General features: G+C 34.0%; 1 protein-coding gene across 12 annotated transcripts in view; it reads left to right on the plus strand.

Moving 5' to 3' along the window:
* The first annotated feature begins 722 nt into the window (after positions 1-722).
* The window catches only part of LOC134266121 (sodium channel protein para-like), a 68070-nt gene continuing 54782 nt past the window's right edge, over positions 723-14010 (plus strand). For 11 of the 12 annotated variants that reach the window (XM_062748354.1, XM_062748358.1, XM_062748357.1 and 8 more), the window contains exon 1: positions 723-998. The gene's annotated coding sequence lies outside the window, so the exon portion shown is untranslated. Of the gene's footprint in view, positions 999-12708; positions 12808-14010 lie in introns of those variants that run through there. The other variant, XM_062748355.1, reaches the window with a different exon arrangement.

A 14010-nucleotide genomic window follows, 5' to 3' on the forward strand; every position in this document is an offset into this window, starting at 1 on the left:
ATATATTCACCTGAAGGGACCGAATGGTTTTATAGGTGGGCTCTTTCATGAATCCCACACCCGATCCTACAAAACCCCTGCTGCGATCCCAAGGGTTACACAATGTTCATAAGATATACAGTGATCAACTGCCATCTATTGAAGGGTAGCCATAAAATGCGTTATAGTGTCAGCATATGAGAGAAAAGGAGAGAGAGCATCTTTACACATTCAATATTCTAGATAAATGACAAATTAAGTTAGACTTGTCAATATTTTCTATTGCTTTAGATAAACAGCTGCTTCATCTTTCTCTCTCGTGATAGGTTTGTTCTTGAAAACAAAAATTAATTTATTTAAGGGTTATATCTACAATGTAACTGCTGAGCATATAGTTTCCTGTAATAGCATTCCTCTATACCCGTATTTATAAGATCGAAGAACAATTAAGCTCTATGGACCAGCGACAGAAAATATCTATTCTTAATCGTATCCCGTGGGAACTTGTATATATCTCGTAACTCTGTTATCTAATGCGACAGAATCAACATAATATTATTTTGCAACTGATCAAATGATTCATGATTATATATTTGGATAATTTGTGGAGTTTCATTCACCCAAACCCCAACCAGCGATTGGAAACACGATGCGATCAATAATAAACTCATTTGCTATGCTGGTCCTGGCATCGAGCTACTGAGCGCACTATTGATGTCTATCCGGGCTTTTTTCAGGGCGCAGGATTTTACTCTTGGCAATTAAACCGACAAAAAGCTTTCCAAGTTTTTGAAAACTAAGTATCTGGAGTGAGCAGTGTGTATTATAATGAGTCTTTAGCAGTCCTGGTGATTTCTCCTTGACATCGTCTTTCCATCTTTCTCCCATAGTCTAGCATCTGTGTCGTATGGGAAATCTACGGAATAAATATGGCGGAATCCAAAGCGCTTCCACATCCTTGGGTTCGGTTCTTGGACCACTGATGTTTATTTCATAGGAATAAAAACTTCTAATGGAAGGTACGTATCCGTGTAATATTGATGCTTTAAAGAAAACGTTTTTTTAAGATTAAGAACATGTTGCGTGAGACTTTTGGAGATATTGTTCTTTTATACTGTTCAAAAGGTGTTTTCTTGCTTTGTTTTTTGATTTGATTTTTAATTAATTGAGGACTTCTGTAATGAATATCCCTGCCGTCGATTGCTTTGTTGCATTCGCCAGTCCGGAGATGTCTATGCCATTCCACTATTATGTTCTGTGCATTGCGTGTAAATAAGTACCACACCTTCCAAGTCTCCAAATCATGACATTGTAACCAGACACAACACATCCTTATAAAGGAACACATCTGTAACTGTATGGCATATGTCAATGCGTAAATAAATTTATATTAACATTCAATGAAAGTAAAAATTATCCTTTGGATGCAAAAGCACCAAATTTTACTGTAACACAGCGTTTAGAACAATACTTATATTTACTAATGGAATTTCTGTATCCATAGAATAAAGTACACGTATGTTCGAAATGTTCCAGAAATTATTGTGGAATATTGGTCCAGCTATATCAAGATTACCAATTACGATAATCGTATCTCTGAGAGATGGTCTTTGCATATGTCATTACTTTAAAAAAGGTTTCATGAGAAGATGGGATTTTAATTTAAATAGCACAGAAATGTATTAAACCCTTACAACTCGTTTAAGAATCAATGACAAGGAGTGTCCTCCCCACACCCTTCCAGTGTTATTACTTTTAAAATTATGCCACGTGATCAATCTTGACCCCACGGAAGCCTCAAAAGTATTCCAAGTCTCAAGTCGTAGCCTAAATCTAAGAATTAAACATACTACATGTACGTGTTATACTGTAGCGCCATAAACCTAATCATGGGGTATAAATTCATATTTTAGATTTTATTAGGTAAAATAAAATCTACCATAAAGACAAAACTAAATTGTTCAGGAATTGGTGTGCTCTTTTAAAAAACTAAAGATTATAACAGTTTTACTCAACAAAGAATCAAAATTTTTCGTGTTGGTGTAAGAGAAAAATGATGCAATAAAACTTCTGTGTCGGTTCTGTATTATTTTTTAAGGTACATATACTCAAACGATACTTTTTTTTCTTCGTCATTTTTTGTAAATTGTTGTCCGAACTTCAAGAAGTACTTGAAAAGTCTAATCCTGCGGAATTTTCTGGTACCAGGGTAAACTGATGCACGAAAAGGATGTTAAATATCCTTATCTGTTCTATCCTTTTATTGGAGTGAACGGATTTGACTGAATCCTTCTTAGGTCAGTATGGTGTGAAAACATTGATTATTCTCTGTCCATTGCATGACACTGCACAGAATGATGTTTTACTTTCAGGGGAATAATTAACCTTAGTTTCTTATAACTAGTACTTTGAAATTAATTGTGCTTATCGAATTTTCTATGTATCTTTTATAAGGCTAGTATCAAGTATCAAATTGATCAATTTTAAGATACACTTCACCAAAATTAATTAATAAACACGGACTAAAACGATATATATTTTGACCAATTAATATTTGGAATTTATCCATTCAAACATATTCTCAGTATGAAAATATTCTTTTCAGTCTGAGAATCCTCTCCCTCGGTTTGTAGCTCCAATCCACCTTTTCGAATTTGAAAACAATGGCTAGCTTTGGCCATCATAATCAATTGACATAAGTCGTATATACCAGGTTTACCACCGCCTACTGAATTTTTAATTGCGTATGCTTCGCTCGCCGACCAGCAAAGTAATGTAACAAATGTCAGGGGTATTCTCCCTCTTCCGTTTACACCGTTCTTCAGCGTAGACCGAGCCCGATCAATAACAGTACAAACACATTCAAACTTGTTTTTCTAAAAAAGATGTTCCAATTGATGTCATATCTGATTACTGTAATGGTGGAAAAACATCTCTCTGCCAAAAAAGTTCTGAAATTCTGTAACTTTAGTCTTTCGTCTATAAATGATAAGATTAGCTATTTCATTAATGTTGCATCGCTATTTAAGTGCAAATTCCAGAATCCCTCATGTGGTTTGTCAGTTACTGTAAACAGTATTGTCAATAAGACTTAATGAATAGTATAGAAAATTCATCTCAATTTAACAAATTTAACAAAATGGGTCCATGGACCAAATACATTGCGAGGAGTGGCACACTTTATAATTTGTTATCATCTGTTCAACATTGCGTGAATTAATGCTGTACTCTACAATAAAATGAGTAGCATGAACGAAGCTATATACGTGTATTTTAAGTAAATAAAGTGTGTTAAGAGGTGATATTAAAATCGATTTTTTTCCCGTTTGCACCATATAATCAGCAATCACACAACCGCTCAAAAAATCAGGTGTGCAGAAATAAGATCTCTAGGGAATCCCCTATACACACTCATCTATTGTCTGTATATAGATCTCGCACATCTTTCAACTACCACTAACAATGTATCATAATACATGTGATTATATATTATAATAATTAAGCTAATCTTCCGAATAGGATCTTTATTTGACAAGATCATTAGTTCCATAAGCAATAGTTTAGGTCGAAAGAATCGATTGTTTCCTCCTCTTCCTCTTTTTTCCCTGAAGTATATAGAGGTGACAAGAACATCTTGCTAACTCTTACATCTATGAGGTTTTGAATCCATTTAATCGCATTATATGATATCATTGTTGTTCGGTCAATTTCAGAGAAGGCATTTTACCTAACCAACTGAGGTATGTCTGTCGTGCAAGTGTTTTTTTTCGATCGTTTGTTGCAGTAGCACGGTAGTTACAAGAATGCCAGTCTAATGATATTGGTTTTTCTTTACTATGCAATAGGTAACAAAGAGTGACATGACAGACAGATAGTGCTTTGAGGAGACTCTCTGCAAGCATTGAGCGAACAAGATTCATTGTTCCACGTAAACTGTACAAAAACAAGAGATGTTTTAACACTTATGACCCCCACCCAAATAATTGGAATTTTTCTATGTCCAAGGGGCATAACTCTGTCCAAAATGGCCTAATCATACCCAAAACAAAACTCGATCCAGATTTTCTTATGATAAATTTGTATTGCATGTAACGGACACTGCACGTATTACATATAATCGAGACTGTACATTATTACATGTATTACATATTTCTACATAATTATGTAACACTTTTCATATTAACATACTGTTGACACACTGTATGCAAGAAATATCAAGAAAACCCAGACTTCGCAATATGGTGTAGGAACTTATATTGCAAACTATAAATATTAAGTAACGAAAAAGACTGATATTAAATAAGACAACTCATGTCATATATGCTTTTAAAATTTCACAATAGTGCCAATGAAATTCATTTGATTAGGCGGCTAGCAGTCGGCTGCATTGATGGAATCTTGGTTTAATGAAATCGTTTCTTCTATATTGCGTAACTGGATAGTTAAATCAATGACGTACGGCCAAGAATAGATTCTGCCAAGTTTTCAAGTATTTCTATCTCCTTATAAAACAAAAAAATTGCGCACTTTGCTAGCCGATGATATAAAAAATCTTTACTATTGGGAAATCTTCTTTAACTTTTGAAAATTTAGGAAAGATTGTTTGACAATGTCTGATTATTCGGAGTATATTAGAAAGAGAAGCAAGGCAATGTTTTTCATTGAAGGCGAAAATTGCATTAGTACAAAGGAAATAAAAATCATTCGTTTTCTTTCGATTCGTTTTCTTGAAATGCTGAATTCTTTGAATTTTAATTCAGCTTAATCTAAATTGTCTCTTGAAAGAATTTTAAACTACCGGGTATTTCCAGAAGTGCCGCAAAAAGTCCATGTCGTAAAAATTTTTGAAAATTTTTACTGCCGTCTTTGCTGATTGTTGTAAAAGAATTGTGAACATCATGTTCATAACACAACTGTATGGTAATGAATGAAGTTTACTTTCATTTTTAATATTGATTTTGGAAATGTGTCATGTTGTTTTTGTATTTAATGCCAGTCGGAAAATTTGAATTTACAACATGACGAAAAGGTGATGTATTGTAGGGTTTGATGACATTAATCTCACATAGAGGTTCTATCTTTAAAGATCATATATTCTATTTTAAAGAACCATATTAGGGATGATTTCTCCTCCTGGGCATCTGATCCCAACTTCAATGTTTCACTCCTTGTGTTGCCCTGTCCATGATTCGTTTTGTTTGATTGATCACTGTTAGCTTTTACATGAAAACGGATATTTTGTGTCTTAAGTATATAAATATATTAACAGTAGATGCTAACAAAATTGATGAAAATTAACACAAAAAAATCATTTAATTAACAAGAACCATAGCGATTTCATCAATTAAAGGTGTCGATATTGAGGTTCTCGCGACATTTCCTCCACTGTACATGTAGAATAAACAGCAACTCTTTTGTACGCTTTATACACGACAGACACATTCAAAATCGATTTATGACAAATCCATCCCCATTTTAACCGTTGTCTTCTCTGAAGAAGCGAGTCTCCAGAGCTTTAAAGAACAGAGTTGTTTTATTTTGTTATACAGTATGAAAAAAAATTGTTTTTGGCGAAATGGAATGTTGCAGTACCGATGCATTTTCTCTGTGTGCGTTGCTTCAACAATGTGTTCAGATCAATACCAATGACTTCAAACAGATGCTGTATCATCCATTCAACCGCAGACACATTGCGATGCTTCCTAAATCAGAAAGTTGTGAAATTGACCATTGAAGCCTCTAAGATGATATGTATTTGCCGCCGAAAGAAAATTGGCATTAACTTTAAGATATACATGTACATTTAGCGACTTAGGTTAAGGTCAATTTCTAAGCAGCTTTACTCTGCAGAAACACGACGAGACTTTAACATGTATCTATTTAACCGTAACCTACAAATAGATGCATGATGCCATTCGTTATTATTCAAATATTTCAATTTACTTTCGTGTTTTGGTGTGTGTATGGATGTGCGACGTAAATATTTGAGCAGGAATTATTATTTGAAGTTGATATGTTTATCTTTTTTTCTACATTTGCATTTGGATTTTATTAGCTCACCTGAGCGGAAAGTACAAAATTAATGAGTTTTTTTGATTAAAATTTGTCCGTTGTCTGTCGTTGTCTTAAACTTTTCACATTTTCATCTTCTCCTCAAGATTCACTGGGCCAGTGTTCAAGCCAAACTTGGCTTGGATAGGAGATTTAAGATGTATTTATTTGTTCAAATGAAGGGCAAATAGTCAAAAAGGTGGATGCATTTAAAATCTTTTCCCAAGAACCACTGAGCTAGAAAAGACGAAACTGATTTGTAAGCCTCCTGACATAATGTAGATTCAAGTTTGTTCAAATCATGACCCCGAGGGTAGGGTGGGGCCACACTGGATGATAAAAGTTTAACATAGAATGATTTAAAGAAAAGTATTTTTAGAGCAGTAAAGCAATGATTGGTGTTATTTATTAGGGCATCCTTAGGCAGTTTTGATTCAACTTTGTGCCGAACATGACCTCCGGGGGTAGGTTACATGTAGGGCCACAGTGGCCATTCAAAGTTTTTTTTTTATAGATGCATGTACATTGTACGTGTACGAGTGTACATATACGAGGGTCATTCAAAAAGTTCGTAGACTTTGGTATACCTTTTGTCATGACTTTTTTATTTAACGTCATATTACTTAGAAAAATCCTTAAAACACCACTCCTCCAGAACAGTACAGCCAAGCTTGGTGATATTTTATTTTATATGGAAGCATTCTGGTCTACAATTGATTCAAATTTGTTCAAATTATGACCCCTGGATGTGCTAAGGTGCGCGATGTGGCCGTCCGTCTGTTACGCTGTGGGATATCCATCTCTTAATTATCCGCAACTCCTCTTTAACCACTCAATGAAATTAAATGACTTTCACAGAATCTTTTTTATAGCGAGCGCAGCGAGCGTCGCGAAGCGACGCTCGTAACTGCGAGCTCTAACGACAACGCCTGGGCGAAGAGAAAATTCGGACTACTGCACATTCATTCTTTAAAATTTTTTGCCGCAGTAATTTTGACCCACAATGCATCACTTAGTAAAGTTGCGTTCTCACGAGAATGACGGCAAATGTTCAACAAAAAGTTTACTCGCCTTGATTAAATGGATACATATTGAAGATAAATAGTAAACGTAACTGTTTTCATTAACTTTTAGCACTGTTTTTTCTTGGTATTGTAACTTACATACGACGTCATGTGACGTCAGAGTCTAGACGCACAAAATGTCACGTGCGGTTTGACGAGCCCGATCTAAATTAAAATAATAGAAGAGTTTGCGCTCGCTCTAACGGTCGCACCGTCAACATATTACAGTACCATTGTGCACTTCCAATTTTACATTTTTGATCGGACACATATTTGGATTTCCCAAATCAAAACACGAACACAGCCATTTTTATGCCCCTCTTCGAAGAAGGGAGGGCATATTGCCCAGATGCAGTCTGTCTGTATTTTGTATACAGATTAATCATTAGATTATCTAGGACAAGTTTTGTTTTTAGTACAATTGGGTCATTCTGGACAGAGTTATGCCCCTTGTACTTTGATCAATTTGCAGTTTCTGTTCATTTTCCTCGCAGATGTTGTACATATTGAAATGAAACTTGGTATACAGATTTATCATGGGAATATCTAGGTCACGTTGTGTTTTGGGTACGATCGGGCCATTTTGGACAGAGTTATACCCCTAGAACTTAAAAAAAATTCCAATTATTTGCAGTTTCCGTTCATTTCCATCGCAGAGATTGCACATATTGAAATGAAATTCATTATATAGATTTATCATAAAAATATCTAGTTCAGATCTATTTTGGTATGATCGAGCCATTTTTGACAGAGTTATGTCCCTTGGACTTAGAAAAATTCCAATTATTTGTAGTTTATGTTCATGATCTTTTCAGAGATTGCACTTGCTGGAATAAAATTCAGTATACAGATTTATCATAAAAATATATAGTTCAGTTTTGGGTATGATCGAGCCATTTTTGAAATAGTTATGTCCCTTGGAGTAAGAAAAATTCCAATTATATGATCTCTTGAACTCTATAGAAGGGAAGCCATCTGTATTGAAGGGTAGCCATCTGTTATCCGCAACATACCACTGAATAAAATTGGATGATATTTTCACATATTCTTTATTACATAATGCCAATGTGACCTTCTATTTAATTTTTGATCTGACAATTATTTCGGGTCTCCCAGTGCAAAACATGCATGGACTTTGCCATTAAAACCATATGGGAGTCGGGGTATCATTTAGTGAACTCATTGCTCACAGAACCACGAGTTTATCGAATGTCATATTTACACTGTAGTGTCAAGGCTACTTTTCAGTATAGTCCAGCATATAGCATACATTAAGACAGATATTAGAAAATGCAAGTTTAAAAAAGGAATCGGAATTTCCTGGTCGTATGTACATTTGACCAAATTCTGTGCAGCGGTTTAAGAGGAGCTGCGCTGACAAACTGTTCATATCTATATTTAAGGTATGGCCAAAAATCTCAGTTGGAAGGTGCCGAAATTTCCGGAAATATAAAGGAATCGGAATTTCCTGGTAGTATGTACATCGACACATTGTGTCCTAAATATCTGCAAAATTTGACCAAATTCTGTGCTGCGGTTTAAGAGGAGTTGCGCTTGCAAACTGTTCATATCTGTATTCATGGTATGGCAGAAAATCTAAGTTGAAAAGTGCCGAAACTCCGGGAAAATATAAAGGAATCGAAATTTCCTGGTAATATGCAAATCTACACATTGTGTCCTAAATATCTGCAAACTTTGACGAAATTCTGTGCAGCGGTTTATGAGGAGTTGTGCTGACAAAAAGACAGGACTGACTGACTGACGGGTCAAAACATTATACATGTACATGTACCTCCCGCAACTTGTTGTGTGGGGTATAATAATCTCCTAATAACTCATGTAATATTTTATAGACTAAAATGACTTTTCTAAAAATAAAGTGATCTGATCAAGTTATATAGTTTACTTTTGTCAGATTCTTGGAAGCGGTGTTAAAGACTCAGTATATCAATCATTGGATAGGGCAACGATGTCGGTCAGAAAAGAAATTGACAATTTGTTGAGATGGTACAGCTTCAGAACATGCATAATCAAAATTACTTGCATGGTATTCCTTGTAACGATGTACAGATGCCTTCATGCAAAATACTGCATGTACAACAAGATAATGAACGATTGTGGGAGAGAGATACAGATTTTATATTTATATAATCCTTATTTCTTTCTCCAACTTGTGTTTGTAGACCTTTTGCTCAAAAGGAAAGTATTGCAAGTTTTCTTTTATTATAGATAAATTATTTCCGAACTTTGATTAAGAATTATGTTAGGCAAGGATGCAAAGTACCGAAATGCAAGAATGGAAAAAGAGTACTCGTGTAGAAAGTCATAACAGATCCATATAAAAAACAAGCCACTTTTCAGCGGATGAAGTTTAAATGTTCTATATATAGAATGCAGAATAGATTCTTAGAAAATGGGAAATGGCACTGGTAAATAACTTTTCTTCACGGAAATGAAAAGGTCCATTTAAGAATTGATGCGCGCATGAACGTCGGTTTCCTTTGGGCATATATAAACCTTATACATATGGACAGACGAATGCGTTAATCCCACGTGCATGCAAAGCTGCGTAAAATATGACGAAGAGCAGGCGAGAGCCTTGTTTTGGTTAATGAAAAATCGATTGCATATTTTTCATGTATCTGCAAACTAACTCTACTTTGTTTAAAGAGACGTAATTTGAGGTCTAGATAAACTAACTTCCCCTACGCAGACACGTCTGCATTTGCTTGATGCCTTTCACAAGTTAATTGCAAGTGTGACCATTATCATTTAACATACTTGTCAAAATAATTTCTATTGATTTAAAGCTGTTATATTTGTCCAAGAAGGAGCCTTTTAAATATATAATATATATGTTATATATACTGAATATTGCCGCATAATCCTGAAATTGATCCGTTTCGCTTTTTGACGGAAATCACTTGTACGAATTCAGCTAAGGAAAACGATTATCCCAACTTTTTAATTCTTACTATGGGTTCGCAATGGTGAATAACTCTTTATCAACCTTTTTAAATTAAATCAATGTATTTTTCAATGTTTTAATCTGTAAAGTGTTCCACTACAGTGGTTTTCCGTGTGAGTGATATTTCATGTCTCGTTGTACTGTTCTTTAAGGACATAGGATGCAAACAAAACAATGGATGTCTGGTATGGTATATATATATATATTTTGGGACCTATATTTGCTGTAAATGATGCAAATAATAAATTTCTAAATTATTAGGAAATTGTAAATCTTCTATGATGTTCAACATTCTACTTTCCTGCAATCACCCTTTAGTATAAATCTCTACAATCTTTTGCCCTTAAAGACAATTATTTTGAGAAATTTCCCTGAGTGTTCGAAATTATCAGAGAGCAAATAAATAGATCGACATTATTATCAGGACCTACACTAATAACACCTTGCTTGGAATGCTGTATTAAGTTTATTGCATGTTTCGTGTTTCCGACAAACTACGTTTTAATCAATCTGCGTGATTGATCTTTACCTTATTTAAAAGCGCTTTAATATCTGGCTTTTTTCTCTCCGACTCTTTACAATTAGTTAATACCAATTTTCGGAGACCAGCAACATTATCTATAATAATTACATTCGACGTGCTTTGTTTTCCTCTATCCAGCTTTAAAAAAAGAACCGTTTGGGCGACATTATTGATTTACGAATTGGGGCAGTTCTTGACTTTGTTATTCTGTCGTTTAACAAAGTGAGCACCATTAAAGCAAAGGCCCATCTTTTCATTCTTTTTTCAGAGGGACTTGCTGTTCGAATATACATGTAGATATTTACATGTTTTATGTTAGTTATATTCTTATTAATTAAAGTTCCATGAATATATTCAATCAACGTATGTAAGGAAGATAAGACTTGTGGTATTCCATTCCCATTTTCTTTCCAGACAAACCCAAGATGCCATTTAGATAACTGAAAGGTAACTGAATATATATACTGATAAGTTGACTGAATGGTAGAACCCATTCAGTCCAGACTTTTCAGTGACCATTCTGTTGTCTGAATGGCGCAGTATGAAATGGAGAGAAGCATCTGCTAAGTAGGTTCCCTTTCCGAAATTTCTTGCTGACCAATGTCATCGATGTCATCGCTTGGCCTATCACAGCCCCTCGGATTGATTTAATCCGACTGAAATGTCCTAGAAAATAGAAAAAAGGCTTTTAAAGGCCATCAGAAAGGGAACCCATTTCGCATATGAAATAGTAGAAAAGCAACTAATTTAAAATTTGACTTAATTGATTTTCTGGTTCAGGACTCATGCTCGAGGTCGAATCAATTAGTCATACACAAATATTTGAAAATAAAATTATATAAAAAATATTGTATTTTTTATACTAATCTTGGACATCAAGTAGGTAAACTGTTTCCATGATAATGCATGCATGTAATAAATGTAGTCCTCTACCAAGAAAAATCTTGGGTCAAGTGTTGGGACTAAGATGAGCATACTTTAAAACATTATTAATCAAAGCAGCCTTTAAGAAAACCGCCGTGGTATATAACGGTCTAAGCGTCCCTTAGCTTCTTGGCTTAATCTTGTTTGTCAATAACTTACTTCGTTTTAAAAGATACTTATAAGAACATGCTCTTGAGTTTCGAATCAACTGAGAGATATAAACCCCATATGTAGGTGGTAAGAGTATTGTCGTCTACAAAAATTTGAATTTTTCAATTAAAATTTGCATATGACAATTGTCATATACAAATTTTAATTGAAACATATGACAACTGTCATATACAAATTTTAATTGAAAAATTCCAATTTTTGTAGAGGACAGAACAAAGCTTTATGATAAACGTGATGACTAACTTTTCAGTAAATCAACTTCCCTTACTTAGCAATATACTGTTGTTTGATTACCAGATACATGTATATCAATAGATATGAAGAGAGATTATTGGATAATATTCAAAATAAAATAACACTAAGTGTAAATGCATAAACACATGTCCCTAATCTTATATCATATCCTACACACTTTCGTGCAAATTACATATTGAAATATAACCATTTAATATATAGGATGAAATAAATCTGTTTCAAACCAAATTTAACTGAGTGTACCATTATGTTCCTAGGTATGTTATTAACTACAAAATTTGAAGTTAAACAATTACGTACACAATTTAAAAAAAAAAAGGATTTGGAAATAAATTACAGGTCAACTCACTTTATTTATCTAATATATCATCATCTGACTTATTAATAATATACCTCAATTGTTGTAACATTTATTGTTTCTTAACGAGAAAATTTTGTAATGAAAGAGTTTGCGGTTTCAAGGTGATATGTAATACCTTACATTTATTTAGAATTCATATTCAGTAACCTCTCCGAAAAATCACATTATTCACTATCAAAGCTACAAAAAATAGAGTTGTTATTTGCCCCTAAATGGCTAGGATACTCTTTAAAATTCCGAAATTAAACAAGAAATTAACCAAGCTTTTGGAATAACATTATTCCTCCAAGTTCCCCTGTTTGAAAGGTGTACAGTACTTAGGTAGGAATACATGTATGTACTGGGCAGTGCTTGTCTATAAATTAGATCATGTGGAGAAGAAATCAACAGTAACAGCCCACGTGCCGTATATATGTGTTACATATTAAGGGATGAATTAATATTTCAGAATGGATTGATGGAAAATTTGGATAACATGTGAATGGAATTGTGTCATCGACTAGAGATTAAAGTAAGATTAGTTTTTCCCCTTTTTTTCTGATGAATCACCGGTTGAATATTTAATGTGCACACAAGAATTACACCGAATATTCACGATATATGACATGATTCTCCTGCATGCAGTCTCCATTTTGTATTATTCATGTTGGATTTTTTTTACATCCTGATTAACAGTCGGTAAAACAATTATCTTTTTTGAGTAATAAATTTCAATATTTTCTTAATGAAATTAACAAACAGTCAAATTTGTGTAAAGAAGAAGGGATCTGGTTAGATGACCAATGACTTCACGCCGAGTGAACATATCAGCGAATCATTTAAGAAAATGGTTGCATAAATTTAAAGAGTTCCTACCTTTTTCATCTACATATGTATCAAGTACATATGAATAGCTGTGAATTGACAGGAATCTATTGAATGAATAATATAATATCTGTACATTTAATTATTCCAGTGGCTTGAATTAAAGTGTCTTATAAATGACATGTTAAAAATACTCATAATCACATAGAATTGGGATGAAATCCCACTGAGTAAATAAATAATAAAAAAAAAACATCATATATATATTTTTTAAAATCTGATATAATATTCTTATATAACTCAAACTTTAAAGTTCTTTCTTTATTAACAACAATCATTTGTTTTCTTTCTTCATTTATAAAACATGCTCGCTCTTCTTTTGTATGCCGAACCCGACCGTTTAGCGATAATTAGAATCAGATCCGATCCTCTGTCACTGGCCACAGAGTTTGTTACACGTTTTGGCATGGTCATGCTTGTTTCTATATATACCCAGTAAGTCTACTCCATCGCTCGGCTGCTTTATGACAACATGGCAGTGTGTAATTTATTTAGTATTACACGGCTAAGTGGTTGCAGGTGATGCTGCAAATTCTCTCTCGCACCTACTAACAATAAAACAGAATATATTTTGTTCTCGCTCACACACTGTGTTGACTAATGAAGAGACGCATTGTTGCTCGGTCATTAGGAACTCCTAGGTCTAGCTACGATTGTTTCAGCCTAATGATAGTCTGTCTGCCAGGTCGCACACGTAACGGTGGCCTTGCTATTGTCTTAAGTTCATCTGATTGGTTTTTTTTTTCGATTAATTGTCTGTCAGTCAACTACATTCGTCAGTAAGAAAGTTCTTATAATTTTGTGATTATTCATGTGTACACTACTGTATTTGTTGAGAGTTATTGTGTAT

The sequence above is a fragment of the Saccostrea cucullata genome, unplaced genomic scaffold, assembly GCF_032062105.1.
Source record: "Saccostrea cucullata isolate Sc308-1 unplaced genomic scaffold, CSIRO_AGI_Scuc_v1 ctg292, whole genome shotgun sequence".
Classification (NCBI taxonomy): Eukaryota; Metazoa; Mollusca; class Bivalvia; order Ostreida; family Ostreidae; genus Saccostrea; species Saccostrea cuccullata.